Source organism: Corvus hawaiiensis, chromosome 1 (genome assembly GCF_020740725.1).
Source record: "Corvus hawaiiensis isolate bCorHaw1 chromosome 1, bCorHaw1.pri.cur, whole genome shotgun sequence".
NCBI lineage: Eukaryota > Metazoa > Chordata > Aves > Passeriformes > Corvidae > Corvus > Corvus hawaiiensis.
The window spans coordinates 66,599,263-66,615,160 of record NC_063213.1 but is presented as its reverse complement, the minus strand read 5'-3'; the positions used below and the strand labels follow the sequence as shown (position 1 = coordinate 66,615,160).

Below are 15,898 nucleotides of genomic sequence, written 5' to 3'. Positions count from 1 at the left end.
ATGAATGAGCAGCCCCACTAAAAATGTGCCCATGCAGAACATGCTGTGAGTGCTCACACTAATAAATGTGAAATGCTGACAAGTTTGGAAGTGTTTATTCTCATGGCTTAGCTAATTACTGTGTATAATGTTGGTTAAGAAACTTAGACTTCCCAGTGAGTAATGTACAAACCAAAACTCACATGAGGCCATATTTTTGCAAAAAACAATAAAATGCTTCAAAATTATACTGGCAATGGAACTGCAACCAGCATGACAATTAGACACACTGTTAATCAGATATGAGCAATATGAACAAGATTATTTTATTAGCCTGGGAAAGATGGTCCAGCTTCTTCCAGCTTTCATTTACCATTTCCTTTAAGGTGATGATGATGATGATTTTATTGTTAGAATAAAATTTTTCCTGTTGTTTTCATCTCGAGAATCCAACTGACTTTACAACAGGGTAGTTACTTAAGTCCATCTCTCAAGGAATTGCTGCTCTCTCTTCTGCTGCTGTTGTACTGAATTGCTTTTATATTCAAACCCATCTCTTTGTTGCTATTTTTAATGTCCTTGTCCTGATGAGAACTACACTCACACCACCACATCGAGCCTCCCACAAAGGGCACTCACCTTTCCTTCCTCACTGTAAGGAAACACACCTCAGCTTCTCCAAAATCAGTGGTTTAGGCTGTGAGCTTCACTTAAGTCCAGTCTTCAGAAGAGGGGCAGAGCACTGTGGGTATGCTCATAGCTTCCTACACAGCTCCTAAATCTCTTGAGCACCACACCACAAAGAAAACTACCATAGTATCACAGCTGCCTCCAGCACACTGATGCTGGAAGCCCTGTCTGAAGTAGGACTTCTTCCCTTGTCAGACCTAATAGGATATCTTCAATAAGCTCTGTGCAGGAATCTTCACATCCCAGAAGGGTGCAGAGCAGTGCCCATTCCAGGGAGTGTAAGGGGAGTACCCCAGCAACACCAAATGTGATTCAGCTCCCATGGGTGCACTAGCCAAAGACCACTATGGGATTAAGTAGCATAAACTTACACCTGCAGGTGTGAAAATGAGCTATGGTATCCCTCTCTGTCCTGTCCTGTCAGTATTCCTCGCAAGGGTGGTGGGATCATTCTCCAGGTGTCCACTGAAAACAGCACATAAACGTTTCAAACACCACAGGTGTCACTCCAAAGCCATAAAGAAAACAGAAGGTGGAAAGCCTCAGCATAAGCCCTTATATAACAAATATTCTTCTCCCCTCTGTAGGATTTTACAGGCTGAGGAATGATGTTAACTGAAACCTTCATTCTACAGCTTCTTCTCAGCATAAAACCAGCCTCAGAAGTGTTAGTGATGTTGCCTGGAGAAGACCTCTTGGATTTACAGGCAGTAGTTAATTTTCAGCTCCAGCAAGGCAGCTGTGCTGCAGGGTGAGTAGGAGTCATCATATTGGTAAATGATGATCGCATCACACACACAGCCCTGAGTGAGTACCCTGCAATTATGGGGAGAGGGTTCCTGGGCTGCTTGCAAAGGCCCTCAGGTTAGGAAGGTCTTGCCAGGCAAACTGGAAAGACCCTTCTTCTCTGTGCAAGACAGGCTTTAAGGCAGGGTGGCCTGGGCAGATGAAGCCTCTGAGGACAAGGCATAGACAGGACCTAAGACAGAAGGATCCATAAGGTCACCCATGTCTGGCAGCAAGAGTCAGGGCTGCTCTCTGCAGCCCTCTCATTTATACACTGAATTCAATACCTTGAGTCACTCTGAATTGGTCCATTTGACCAGCTGACAAGGGATAAATGGAACATTTGAGCTCAGGGGTGGGTTTTTCTCCCTGTGGCTGCCATGCAATGAGAGCAGCACTGCTCCCCTCTCTGTTTTGACTTCCTCCACAATTATGTCCCTTCCCTGGAGTGAGAGTACCAGTGAGATCTCAACTGTTTTGGCTGAAGGAACCCTTGTCCATCACTTGCCATGCTGGTGGATGGGAATACCTTGAGTGCAGCCCAAGATGACTGCAGGCACCAAGGAAGTCTCAGACAGAGGGAGAGTGGCAACACTGTTGACTCTTCACTGAAGACCCATCTTCCTGACACCTAGCCAAACCTGACTCCTCTGGAAACAAAATGAGCAAGCACTGAAAGAGGTTAGCTTTCATAGAAGCCAGTGAAAAGACAGTTTGTCTACTGTTACATGTTAGTAACACCAGCCAAACACCAATACCCAAAAATAGCACAGTGGATATTTGTAAGGGGCCAGATCGCAAAGTCTTGAAGTCATTTATTAGTCATAACTTCAAGAGCTTCATTAGACCTCTCTTATACAGTAGCCTATGCCCTGTATTGAGCCCAGTCACTTGGATTAGACTCAGTCACATCACCTGTATGGACATCCACACCTCTGCCAAAATATAGGGGGGAATAGGACCAGTGCTGACCTCAGCAGCTTATTCAAGTGGTGAATCACCTGCCTGTGCCTTATCTTGCATTTGAATTTGGCTCCGGTTTCTGGCCTTCTGTTTTGGAGAAGATCCCTTCTCTGCAAGGTATTTTCTCCCCAGGAAGGTATTGTCATGCAGGGCACTTGTTGCTCACCACAGGATTCCCCTCCCAGTTGGCGGCACTAGCCCCAAAGGCAGAAGCCAGTCATACAATCTGACACTAAGTAAACACCCCAGCTCCATTTGAATGGAAGGGCTGTCCAAGTGGCCTCAAAAAAGAAAAAAATCCACAAAAACCCCTTGCGGGGCTCTGCTGTATTTGTTTTAGTCCCCCTTTGCTGTCTAGGGGAAGGGGAAAGGAGAGGATAAGTGTCCCTCAGCCCTCTTCTCCAAGCCCTTTCAGCCCTGGTCGGGTGCATATGTCCCCCTCACCCCTGTACTGGCTTTTGGCTCCCCTGGAGCTGAAGAGTGAATAAGACCCCTAGGACATTGTCTCTAAGCTGATAATTGCAGCACAATTATCACTGGCACAAGGCGTCTCTCATGCCATTTTAACCCAAACTATGTCTTTTTTCTGTATATTTTTAATTAGACTCAAGAATGCAGAAAACCAGCGTGAGATCCTTTCATTCCCCTTTGTTTAATATCTGTTATTATGACATTAAGTGTAGGGTTTTGTTGTGGTGGAGAGTTCAAAATCCCCCTCGGTTCTGCTGCTGTAGCCATGGGTTCGTGTACATTAAAGTGGTCATTTTCGGATTAGCTCTTGCCTTCTCTTTGATGCATGTGAAACGCTGAGCCAGTTAGTTGGAGAAGGCATTTTACCTCTTTTGTTGCCCTTCCTCACAACCAACGGCAGGGAGAGGACGAAAGCCCCCTGGCTCTCTTAAACCAGAAAGGAATTTCCAAAGCGTTTAAAGCTTTAGTTGCCACTTCTGTCTGGGGTTGCCTGACAAAAAATAGAGCGGCTTTTCTTCCAAATAGAGCAGGCGGCGAGGAGCCTCGCATTTGCTGCTGTGGTTGTCATCATCGCCTGTTCACTGGGAATTTGGGAGTCCTGAGGGCAGTACCAAGACTGAACAACGGCACAACTCAAAACTTTTCTCTGGGATAAACCTTTTAGTGATGAGAATCAGAATTTTGCGGCAATCAAAGTTGGTTTTATTTCCTCTTCTCTCTTCCTTTTTTATTTTTCCTTCCCCCCCCCCCCCCCCCCCCGCCCTTCTTTTGATTTGGCAGTTAATGGGAAGCAGAACAAAGGTTTGATTGAACAAATGCTAGATTTCACATACACTTCACATTACACAGGCAGTCCTGTGGTTTCTATCCATTTACATAAGACCTACACTCTGCACGGCTATTTCTGTGGGATGTCTGATATTTTCTTCCGAGGAGAGAGCATTCTTGAGCCTTCAGCTCTTCCCACTCTAACCGTTCATATCATTATAACTAATCCTAAGGGCTCTTGATTAAAATAAAACTGAGTCAATTGGAAAAAAATTTGAAAAAATTGTTAATTACAAAAAAAAAAAAAATACACACACACAACTTTTCTGCTGCTTTAGACATCATCCCAAATATTCGTGTGAAAGTCGAGCAAACGGGGGGAGAGGGAGTAGAAGGTCGGGGTGGGGGGGAAGAAGTATTTATGTCAACACGGCTCAGTGATGGAACAATGCGCTCCAACGTGAAGTCAGAGCCTCGGGGCATGTGAAGTTACAACTTCTCCAGGTGACAGGTGCTGCAGCAGTTCAGATGCGAGGCAGCCGCTCCTGCTCCCCTCCCGCCCCGGGCATCGGGAACCGGGGGGCAGGGGCTGCCCCTCCAAACGCAGCTCCTCCGCTTGACATACGGATGGGAAAAAGGGGCTCATGAAATATTCCTGATCCACCAGAATAATTTTTGCCTTGAGAAACCTGCTTCCTTGTTTTGGGGGTTTTTTTTAGACCCTAATACGTGCCTAATCAGCGAGATATGTTTTAATTTAAAAGCCAGTAGACTGCAGCTGAACTGCGCTACCGAAATCCGATGTAAGGATAATTTGGAGTATTCAAAACCGCTGAGTCAGCGGCGGAGCCCATCTCCATGGCTAGAATATTGTTTTTAACTCCCGCTGCTGTGTTTCACTTACTGTTATACCGATTGTATCGTGTAATTATTGTTTGTTTTCCAAAAATGTAATTACTTTTTTTCTTTGTTTCCTTTGCAACGTTAAATCTGCCGAATGCCTGACTGAAACAGCTCCAGAAAATAAAAAAAAAAAAAAAAAAAAAAAAATTAAAAGCTACTGAAGGACGAAGGGGTCTTTTTCTCTCTCTGTAGCCGAACATTTTGCCTCTCGGGGACCTTCTTCCATCGACTATTTAATAAAGATACCCGCACGTGTAGAACCCCAGCCCGGTTTGAGGAAAACATCGGCTCCGGGGCGGTCCCACGCGTTTCTCGGGTGGTTTTCCCTCCTGGCCGCGGGCGCGGGATGCGGCCGCTCTGCACGGAGCGATCTGCCGGGGGGCTAATAGCAATAATACCAATAATAACGATAATAACATAAAGCTGTGGAGGTGATTCCAGCCTGGTGCTGGGGCCAAGCTGCACGACTGGACCAGGAGGCCCGGAGCCAGGGGGTGGCCTGGGGGAGCCGGTGGAGTCCCTGTGTGCCCGCCTACCCTCTCTGCGGGCAGACGGAGGGGCTCGGAGGTCTGCCTACCGGCGGCCTTCGTCCCCAGGCGGGAGGCAGCGGGGATGCTGCCCCGCAGCCGGGAAAGCGGGTCCCCGCCCCGGCACCGGCCGCTCGGCGGCAAGTTTGGCCCTGGGGCCGAAAAGAAGAGAGGATGGAGGATGCTGATCTCCCGCTGAAAACTCGCGTTGCTCTTCTTGGGGCAACTTTAAGGGCTCGACCCGGAGCGGGGGGGGAGCAGCCCGGGCGGAGTGGGCTGGCGTGCCAAAATGCGGGGCGCGCTTCAGCTCTCACAGTGCCGGATGTGTCCAGGCCAGAGCCGGAGGAGTCAAACGCCCAGACCAGTGTTCAGCGCCGCGCCAGGAGAGGTTGCTCGACCTTCCCTCCTCTTTCATGTAGGATTCGGGAAAGAGTGACACCATATAAGATCGGCTCCCCCGATATATTATACCTGCTTTAGTCAAAACGGTGCAGAAGGATCAGATTCCCCACACACCAGAAAACCTCCCCCCGGCTTCCTTGGCACGTCCCCCCGAGCAAAAGCTTGCGGGCAGCACCGGGGAGAGACCGGGCAGCTGAAGACACTTCTCACCGCACCAGCGTCAGACATTGCTGACGGGCTGATTCTGGAAAGAGGATGGATGGGAAGGGTGGGAAACCTCGCCCTCTCCTTGCATGTGTAGGAGGATCAGCCGCCTAACTCCTGTCCTCAGGAGCGGGGGGTCTGGGGTTTCTCAATGCGGAGAAACAGATAGTCCCTGAAACCGCAGATTTTATTTCTGGCAAAAAATGCTCCCCCAGCCAGGGTTTGTGTGCGAGACAAGTAATTGTGCTCCCTTGCTTAAATAAATCATTGATGGGTGAAATTACACATGCTCACTTAAAATGTAATGTGATTAAGAGATTATGGGATCGCAGTTAATATGTTGCCTCACAGCTTCTGGACCCAATTCCTGACACCAGAAATCCATCAGCCACAACTGTCCCTCCTTGCGGGGAGGCAGCTCCTCCTGCCACCGGCAGCCGTGAGGTTTGGCCGGGAGGGGGGACCGGGGGTCTCCCGCCTCTGCTCCCCGTAGGGGGTCGGAGAAGGTGAGAGGGAGCGTCAGGTTTGCGTTCAAATAAATAATAACTTCTTGCTGTTGTTGTCTGGGGGGAGGAGGAAAAAAAAGTTAAATGGAAAGGCAGGAGACGGGGTGGGGGGAGGAAGCGAAGGGCTGGGGCTGCGCCTGCAAGCTGATTACCTCTCATCTGAAAGCTGCTCCATTTCCTCACACGTCGGGTAAGTCCTTTATCATGAGGTGGCACAAGCCCTGCCGGGGGCTATTGGTCGCCCCGAGGAAGGAGCCGGGATGGCAAGCGGGATCCTATCATCAGGCTGCATAATAACCCCGGGCTCGCCACAGCTGCGCTGTGACCCTTTGTGATGGAGCTGATAGCGCTCCCGTGAAATAATGTCCTCCTTTTGGGTGTGAAATCACCATGTTTATTAATTGAGCTAGACATGAGGGTTACCTTTTTCTTTCCAAGCCATGAAAATTTGTGATTCAGGGCAAATGGTTCCCCCTTCCCACTCAAGTTGTGTTGCCAAGGGGTTGAGAGAGAAGGACCAGCTGGGGAGAAGAGCTATTTTGGAAGGTCGAGAGAGACTGAGCTCTACGGCAAGTTCAGAGTAGATTCATGCGCAGACACCCCACACCTCGCTCAACCGCAAAAGCAGTCCCCAGGCAAGCACCGCGGGGAAATACCAAACTCATTCCCAAAGGATGGAAGCCGGGGTGGGGAGGGATGCGCCCCTCGTAGCCTGCCCTGGCCGTCCCGCGTGGGGATGCGCGGCGCCCCACGCCGCGGTTACCGCGCAGCCCCACGCACGCACTTTAGGAGGTGGGCCGTGCCGAAAGAGTACGGCGACTGTCTCCACACGCACTTTCCTTTCTTTTTTGGTTTGTGGTTTGTTTTTTTTTTTTTTTTTTTTTTTTGCTTTGCAATTAGGCTTGTAACGAGCTTATTGCAGTATGTTCTTCTGGGCCAATAATACTTGTATTTAACCTAATTAAAGACGACCTTTTAAAATATCTGAAATACAAACACGCCTTTTTTTTTTTTTTTTTTTTTTTTTTTTTCTTTTCCCTCTCCCCCCTCCTTTCCTACTCTGGTTTAACAATTTAACGTTTGACTCTCCGGGCTGGAACACGCAACCTTTCACCAGAGCACGATGAGAGAGAGGGAGGCGGAAAGTAGCAAAAACCTGCGAATGAGGCGGAGGGACTGGCTTTTCCCAAGCGTCCGCGACACGCTTCCAGGTAGGCAGCTACCCCCACCCTCCCCCGCCTCCCGGGGCCAGATTTCTTCTTCCCTCATTCCTCTACTTCCTCATCCTCCTCCGGTGGGCAGGGGGCGGCAGGCAGGGAGCGAGCTGGGTGCCGCCCAGGAGCCGGGGTGACAACGCTGGGCGTCGGGACCCACGCGGGGACAACCAGCTCCCGGGGAGGGGTGCGGAGGAAAGGGAAGCGCTTCTCCCTGCGCGCCGAGCAGCCGCGCGATTTTCGGCCGAGCGCTGCCTGCCGGGGGGCGGGCGCGCTGCGTGGGGCCGGACACGAGGCTCCCACGGGAGGCAGCGGCACTCCCGCCTGCCTGCCGCTTCCCGGCCGAGGTGGGGCTGCGAGGCTGAGGCAAAGCCACCAGAATAACTTGGTAACGAGTGTGTGCATTAATGCCCTCTACGCCCGTCACGCAGGAACTGAACGAGTCTGTTTCCCGTGAAAGCCCACCCTCGCACAATCTCAGCGAGTTTTTTCCGATCAATGGGAAATTTAGACCTTTTTTTTTTTTTCCAGGGCAAACCCGAATATGCTAATTTTAATATTTTTTATTTTACTTTTTTTTAAACTGTGTAATCAGAATTATCCTGGGATTATTTTTTTCCGTTGAATGACATTACAAAGAATTTTGTTAAAGAAAGCCAGACTAATTGCTGCCAGAAGAGTCTTTTCATAGAAAAGTCTGGTTTTCATAAAGCAGTTTCTGTGGATGTTGCGGTTAAATCCAAACGCAGTGGAATAGTGGAAAGGGGATTTTTTTTTTTTTTTTTTTCTTAAGATAGATAGATAGATAGATAGATAGATAAAGGCGATTTTTCTCAGCAGCAGGAAAGACCACGCTTTAGTAAAAAAACTATTCAGGGATTCACGGGGCACACATTGAGAAGAGCAAACGCCGGCACACACCCGAGTGGCCGCATGTTTGCCGAGCGGCTCTGCCCCCGCAGCAGCCCTCCGGTGCTCTCGCCCCCGGCCCGGGCCGGCCCGTGTGTCCCGGCAAAGCCCCTCGCAGCTCCCGGGGCAATTTCTCCCGGGTCGGGGCTCTGCGGGCTCCCTCGGAGCGCAGGGTGTGAAGTGCGGCCGTCCCATCGGTGGCCCGACACCCCGTTCTCTTGTGAAAGTCTCGGTCCTCACCTGCGGCGAACCCAACAGCGCTGATGGGGGAGGCAGGACCCCCACCCGGAGCCCCCCTGTCCCCGCCTCCCAGCAGCAGCAAGGCGGACAGGACACCAGGCAGCCTTAGGGAGCGCAGCGGCCTTCCCGGGAAAGGTGGGCCCGGGGTCGGCCGCAGTGCTAGCCCGGGGAGGTGGGGGGGTGGGGGGGCCTGCCACCCATCAGCCGTCCCAGGCAGCTACGCAAAAACGAGAAGCAAGAAAGATCTGAACAGTCCCGCAAGGATGTAAAGATCGCTCACATTTTTCTCTTCTTTTTTTCCATTTTCTTTCCTCTTTAATTTTAAATCTCCCTCGGTTAACCATCCTGCTTTCCTCTCCTTTTACTCCCTCAGCTAGGGGGTCTTAGGTAGAATTTTTAACCCACTTCGCAACATCAGAAACAGAACAGGACCCCCTCGTCTGAAGGAGAGTCAAAACAAATAAGTAAAAGACGGAGTCTTTCCGTGCCGCGGGGCAGAGCCTGCCCCACCGTGCCCCTTCGGGGTCCCGAGCCGGTCGGAGAGGGCAGGAGCATCCCTGCTCCTCTTCCGTGCCCAGCCGCTCTGTCCCGCCGGGTTGGGGCTGGCTCCGCCGTGTGAAAGGGGAAAATCGGGATGGAGGCAGATTTCTGCGACAATCTCCCATTCCGTTGGCCACAGAGAGTCGCGGGACTTTTCCAGCCGCTAATTTCCAGCCCTTCCCCTATCACCAGCAGCACAGCCACCGAGAGGTGGGGGTTCCACACACCTCTTCATAACCTAATGCCCGCTTGGACTCCTGGAGCTCTTCACCGTGGCAGGGAACAGAGAGCTCAACCACCCCGGGGGATGGCTTTCTTCTTTTTTTTTTTTTTTTTCCCCCCAACAACAACAACAACAACATCCTCATACTCTAACGCCTTTGCAGACAGAGCAACCCCAGCCCGGTACTGCTCGGCGGCCCTTTTGTTCCCGGTGGGGAGACCCGGTCTGGCTCGGCTCGGCCCGCCGGGGCTGCGGGGAGCCCGGTCCTCCCCTCCCTCCTCTCGCCGGAGCGGGGACGTGATAAAAGGAGACAGGGCTCTGAAAGGATTTGATTGAAATGGCGTGTGCCAAGCTGATGGGAGCCAGCGAGGGACAAAGCGCCGAGGAGCTATGGACACTCGAGCAATTATTCCTCCACGCTGAAGGTGGATTAGTGCAATGGAAAGAAGCATATGTTCGGCCTGGGGCGACACTCCCCCTGGCTGGGTTTAGAGAATGAGAGCGGAGAAAGAGGCTGAACCTGGAATATCAACTATCCGGGAGACAGCCCACCCCACCCCCTCTTATCCCAGCCTCTCCAAAAGTCTCAGGGATGGAGACATAAATATACACGCCCATAAAGATGAATAGATAGATACAAACAAACACACAAACACCCAAAAATACAGATGCACACGCACCTCTAGGTACAGCCACACACGCGCACACGGCGCTGCACACCGGCTCTGCACAGATAGGCGGGAGCAAGAGGCGCCCTAGGTGGAAAACCTCCCCGGGTATGACAATGCGAACAAATAAACAGTTGGCCTCCAAGAAGGTCATAGCAGCAGCCAGTTCTGCTGGAGGCTCCAGTTTCCCCAGACCTTTCCCAGGAAACTTTCCAAAAGCAGCTGCAGCAAGGAATGGGGTGATCTCCATAACCCCCTACCGGGACCATGTCCAGGCCCTCCTGGAAACACAAAGCAAAACCTCAATCGCCCTTTTTCCACCTGATTTTCTTCTAAGCCACAGCCACCTCCTGTTCTCTTTCCCTAGCTCCCTGCAAAACCCCATCCTTTCCAGCAGGATAGCTGCAAGTTCTCTCAAGGGCATTAGGATGGGAAGAAGCCCCAGCAGCCAGCCTGCCAGCAGCCAGCCTGCCAGCCCCCATCCCAAACACCAGCATGCCAGGAACAGCCTGCATCAAGGCTCCGTGGCAATGGGACACCCATCAACTGCTGTCCTGGATCATCTACACCCATACACAGGCTCCAAAACTCAGGCAGGCACAGCAGGAGCACATTTTTAGCACTAATACAGTGTAGCTTGTTAGGCCTAATGAGGAAAAAGAGCACTGAGGCCAGGCACAGCCCCTGCTTTCCTCCCAGCACTGCCCCACTGGCCTCCCCCTGCCTGGGCGCACCAGCACGTGATGCAGTGTGGGGTGTCTCCCCAGCTGTTGTCCAAGCCATCCCGCTTGCAGGGCAGAGAGATAAACTCCACCACAAGAGAGGAGGAGACAGGACAAGCACAGGGAGCAGCATCAGAGGGCAAGGAGGACAAGCTGGAGGGAAGGGCGCCTCCAGCAAACTTTAAAAGGAGGGAGGGAGATAGAAGGAAGAGAAGGGAATACAGCTCTTTCCTTCTCCTGGGAGCCCTGAAAAATGCTCTGCTCTACAACCAGAAACATGCCCCAAATATTTCACATCGCCACTTCTTTATCCTTAGCTTTGGGGATCAGGATGGACCATACACAGAGAAAAGGGGGCCAGCTCTGACCAAAGCAGTGCTGAGGCAGGAAGTTCTGCAGGATGAACAAGCAGGTAGGAACATAACCAAAAACGCTGTACAGAAGCAATATACATCCCTCAACCTGCGAGTGTAACTGCACAGCTCACACTCCCGCTAGAAAGCAACTCTCTATTCAGAGCCCCTGCATCTGCTTTCAATCAAGTATTACAAAGGGAATTAACTATACCACAGGCAGCAACAGCAGTGGGGCTTGAGAGCATCTCTGGACAGAAAAGGTCTTCATGTAGAGGCTGCAGATCTCCTACAGAAAATAGGATGTGTGTGTGTGTGCACAACATGCTCAAGGAACAACGTGGTGAAATGGCTTGCACTTCACACCCAACAGTCCTCCACCCTCCTGCTGAGCACAAGACAATTTCTTCCTCACCTAGGCTTTCCCAGTTTCCCCTCCTTGCCCTTGTTTGAAGATCCTCTGTGCAAATGAGCTCTGTGACTACAAACAGGACAATAACCATGGAGCTTAGAGTAACCTCAGGGCCCTAGTTTTGAGAGGGAGGGACTCATGGGGAAACCACAGGCTTTAGGTGCCAGCATGTGCCTTGCAAAATCAGAGCCTGAAAGAAAAGTGCCACAGGGAAACAGCGGGTCCCTCCTACACTACCAGAAAGCTCTCGATAGTCTTATCCTGATTTCCACACTACATTCACTCAGTGAAGATGCTCTAATCGCTCTATTGGTATGATAAAAATTTTGGGCCACCAAAGTTGAACTCAGCATCAGAGAGACATGACTACAGTGGTTGTAAGAGGGAATAAAAGACAGATTTGTCACCTTCATATCTACATCACCAGAAAGAAGTAACAGTTCAAGAATACAAATATTCTACAAATAGCCACCATAAGCTATATGTCTGTTTACCCTGCCTGAAATATCAGCTGTTTCATCCACCCAAGAAAGCCTAGGAACATTAACTAGAAGAAGAAAAACAAGGCTATTTTGCTATTCTGAAGCCAGTAAAGCTCTGCTAGTAATGGGTCATAAAAGACTTTCACTTTTCCTCTGTTTCCAAATGCTTGCTTTAAACTACTTCTTTTCGGGACTCTGGGGTTACTAAACTGAATACTGCAAGTGGAGAGGTTGCAGCCTATGCAGAATAAATGATTTAAGAACTGGGCTTGGCTGATTTATTTTTTCCTCCGTATTGGAGATAAAAAGAAGGAACACATTCTAGTAATCCCTACTCATTTTCACAGCCATTCTTGCACCTGTAACTCAAATAATGAAGCCATTTGTTATTTATATTGCACTTTCCCCTCCATTCTAGATTTCTAACGATCTGACCCTGTTTTATGGCCCTGACAAAGCCTGAAACCGGTGTGGACTTCCAATAATTGAACAATATAAGGAAAAATCTTTAACTGGAATGAAGCAGATGTTAGCTTCATGCAGTCCCCTAACTTGATTATTCTTTGGACAGGTTAGACAAGCATTAGTGATTGATAATGATGCTAATTAACCCCTTTCCTTTCCAAAACAGTAAACCAATGCCAGCAGGATTCTGCAAACAGCACACACGAAGTGTGTACCAGTATCTGTTCAAAGTGGATCAGGGACACAACTTCATTGCCCAGTGCTCAACAAAAACCTTATCCTGCTGACACCAAGCTGGCTCCAAATCTTCTCTAGGAGTTAACAGTTCCAGCTTCTTGCAGGGCAGAGAACAGAGACATGGCTCTTTCATGCAGAAAAGGTGCACGGGACAAAATTGAAGGCACCGTAATTCTTTTTATACTCCCAACCTTTCACGTTTGATTATGGAGTCAGTTTAAATCCCTCTGCCCTCACTAGCTGGGATGGACTTCACACTGCTCCCCATCGGAAGGGTGCTAGTTATTTCAGCTACACTTTCCTAGCATGAGAGCTGAGGCTCTGGGAATCTGGTCTGGGCTGAGACATGCACGGAACAAGGAGGGAAAAGGAAGTGCACATTCTGGAATTTAAATGGGAGGTAGAAGATGAGTAAACAAACAAGAAGCTGATCTGATTATGCAGTCGAATTTATCATGGACAATAAAGAACTTGCCTTTAAATGTAAGGGTTTGGATAAATGAATACTCCTAGCAAGTGAATAAAATGTATTCAATTAACTAAAAACCTTGTGCACTTCTGAACTGAAGTGGAATCGACTCTAATTGATTTATTTGAAACCAGAGGTTAAGGACTGAATTAGCTAAGTACAACTGGGTATTTCAAGCCACTGACTTCTCAAATGTCAAATCCCTTCTATTTTAAATATTATTTCAGCTGCGGGGCATTGCTGTCCTGATGGCTGTTCCACCAGTTAAATCTCAAATTATATTAATATTTGATTTTTGGAGGGTGGGGTAAAATACGGTACAAAGAGGAGGGCTCTCCTTGTTCACGGTGAAAGAGCACCAAGCTGTATTTTGGTTCGCATGTAGGAATTAGCTTAGCGTGGCAGCAATGGTCTAACATTCAGCCACCATTCACCCTCGTTTTCAACTGATATGGGGGAAAAAAATAACAACAGATTTTTGTTTAGTGTATAAAAGCATGACCTAGAATTTCACTGCTGCACCTCGATCACAATGTTAAAAATGCATCCAAAGAATGCTGAAGTAATTAGCACGTTTTAGTAACTGCACATCGGTCACAGCAGAAGAGGCTGAACCGAACCTAGTCTGATTTCCATTATCGCCTGTAAAATCCTTCCTTAGAAATAATAGTAATAAAGAAATCTCTGCAAGGTCATTTCATTTCTGGTTTTTGGTGGCTTGATAATGCAGCAGCAGGATACTTAAAATACGCTCTCCTAGCATGAAGTAGCTAATTATATCTTTAAAACATTATTTATTATGACCTTATAATGTTCTAGCATAAGACTGCTTTATACATTGACCAGTGTAAAACGATTATATTGGGTACAGGCTTCAAAAAGTAACAAGCATCTGTAAATCCAGATATGAATGAATGGTATTTAATAAGATTGTTTTCGTTTAAAAATGAGTATTTATGTGTTGCTGTAGAAAGAGCAGCAATGTATTGCTGTTTATGAATGCTATTGTGCCTGAGGTTAGGATCCCCCACACAATCTGAGATGCAGCCAAGAAAAACAGCCCTGATAGACAATGCTTCACTTCACCTGCTACAATACTGTGCATTTCATTTATGTCAAGAATATGTACAGTTAGGGTTCATTCACCTCATTATTTTGTTACATCTACTTTACGGTTAACCAGTCTCTCTTGGAAATAATAAATAACTGTTTTTTAAACAATTGCAGCTTTGCATTCAAAGGATCCACTTTCAATTTATAGAAAAAAATATTCACCATTTTTATAAACTAGCTGGCTCTCGAAAATAGAATTTAGACTCCACCAACTCTCTTTCTGCTTGGCAAGATTGATTTTACACTGCCTTCCATAAGTAGATTACCAAAGCAAAATGAAACATCTTGGGCTTTATCTAATGCTTTGCTTCACCAGCTCTACCAAACATCAAAATATATGAGTAAATGTTAATTCTTTGTGCAGCTTTATTGTAAACACCTTCCTCTTAACCTCCTCAATTTCTGCCTGAGCAAAAAGGGGAAAAAAGGGAGAGAGAGAGAGAGTCACGGAGGGGAGAAAAGAGAGAGAAAAATCAGCCTCCACTACCAAAATATCATCAGCACTTAAAGGAGACCCTCTCTTTAAAATGCCTTTACATTCTAAACTGCATTAAGTCTCCCTTCCTATGATATAACATAATCCAGCCTGATCCTGACTTCACCTACCCCCCAGGCCAAAGAAAATAGATTCAAACTCTGAATTCTCACATGTTTTTATAGCCCATCTTCAAGACGTACACTCAATTTTTTTAAAGCGAACTTCCCTGTTTCACAACTGGTTTCCACAAGAAGAAACTCAAGATAAAAATTTCAGTCCCTTACAAACTGACACAGCCATCTCAAAATGTCAGTCTGTGCATTCCACTAAAACACGAACCATCAATCAGAAATAATCTGTCTCCTGCAAGATTTCACTAAAGTTCACAACCATGAGATGATTTTGCTGGCATAGACTACGGAGCTTTTCTTTTTCTTGAGGGGGAGGGAGCACCCAGCTCTGATTTATCAGGATATAATTTTTTCCATAGCATTCATTTTCAGCATTTTCTCAGTCATGATTCTTTTTTAAATGTCCTTCTTGAGATGTGTGTTTTAATCTCTGCTCTCCGTTAGGACAATTACATGTACAAAATTTTATAGGCTTATAATTCTGTATGCTGTATATAAACATAAATAAAAACCTAGAGGTCAACATAAATAAAATAAAACTTTTATTTTTTAAATAAAATTATGTTTTGGTTAAAGAAAAGATAGTGTGTCATTTTTGTTAGTAGTACAGACAATTTTTTATCCAAAAGAATACATTGTGCTTTATTGTGTCATTTGTCTGAATACAGACTCAGTGGAATATCTAAATGATACCCTGCTCTGAACTCCAAGTTGAAAGTAAGTTTTTATTATACTTGAGGGAAACAATGGGTTCAGCTGCTTATTGCAAGGAGCAATTGTCAAGGGAGAGTTAAACTCAATTACTGTAACCATACTGAATAAAAAATACTGCCAAGAACAAAAATACGCCTGGGTAAAGACAGCTACTGAATAAAAAAATCGACATAAAGCGTATCAAATATTTATTTATCTGGGCAACAAAGGACTATGATACATTGATAGGCATGGAAACTACTGCCGGCACAACTCAATACAATACAACTATAACTGCTTCCAATATGGCCAGTGGAAATACAGGATACCAGGTGGCCCCAAATGTTTGA

General features: G+C 47.6%; 1 long non-coding RNA gene across 1 annotated transcript; it reads left to right on the top strand.

Moving 5' to 3' along the window:
* Positions 1–6,416: 6,416 nt before the first annotated feature.
* LOC125328584 lies at positions 6,417–12,229 on the top strand. The gene is made up of 2 exons (XR_007204781.1): positions 6,417–7,410; positions 9,489–12,229. It is a non-coding gene; the product is annotated as an uncharacterized LOC125328584 (long non-coding RNA).
* Positions 12,230–15,898: the final 3,669 nt, after the last annotated feature.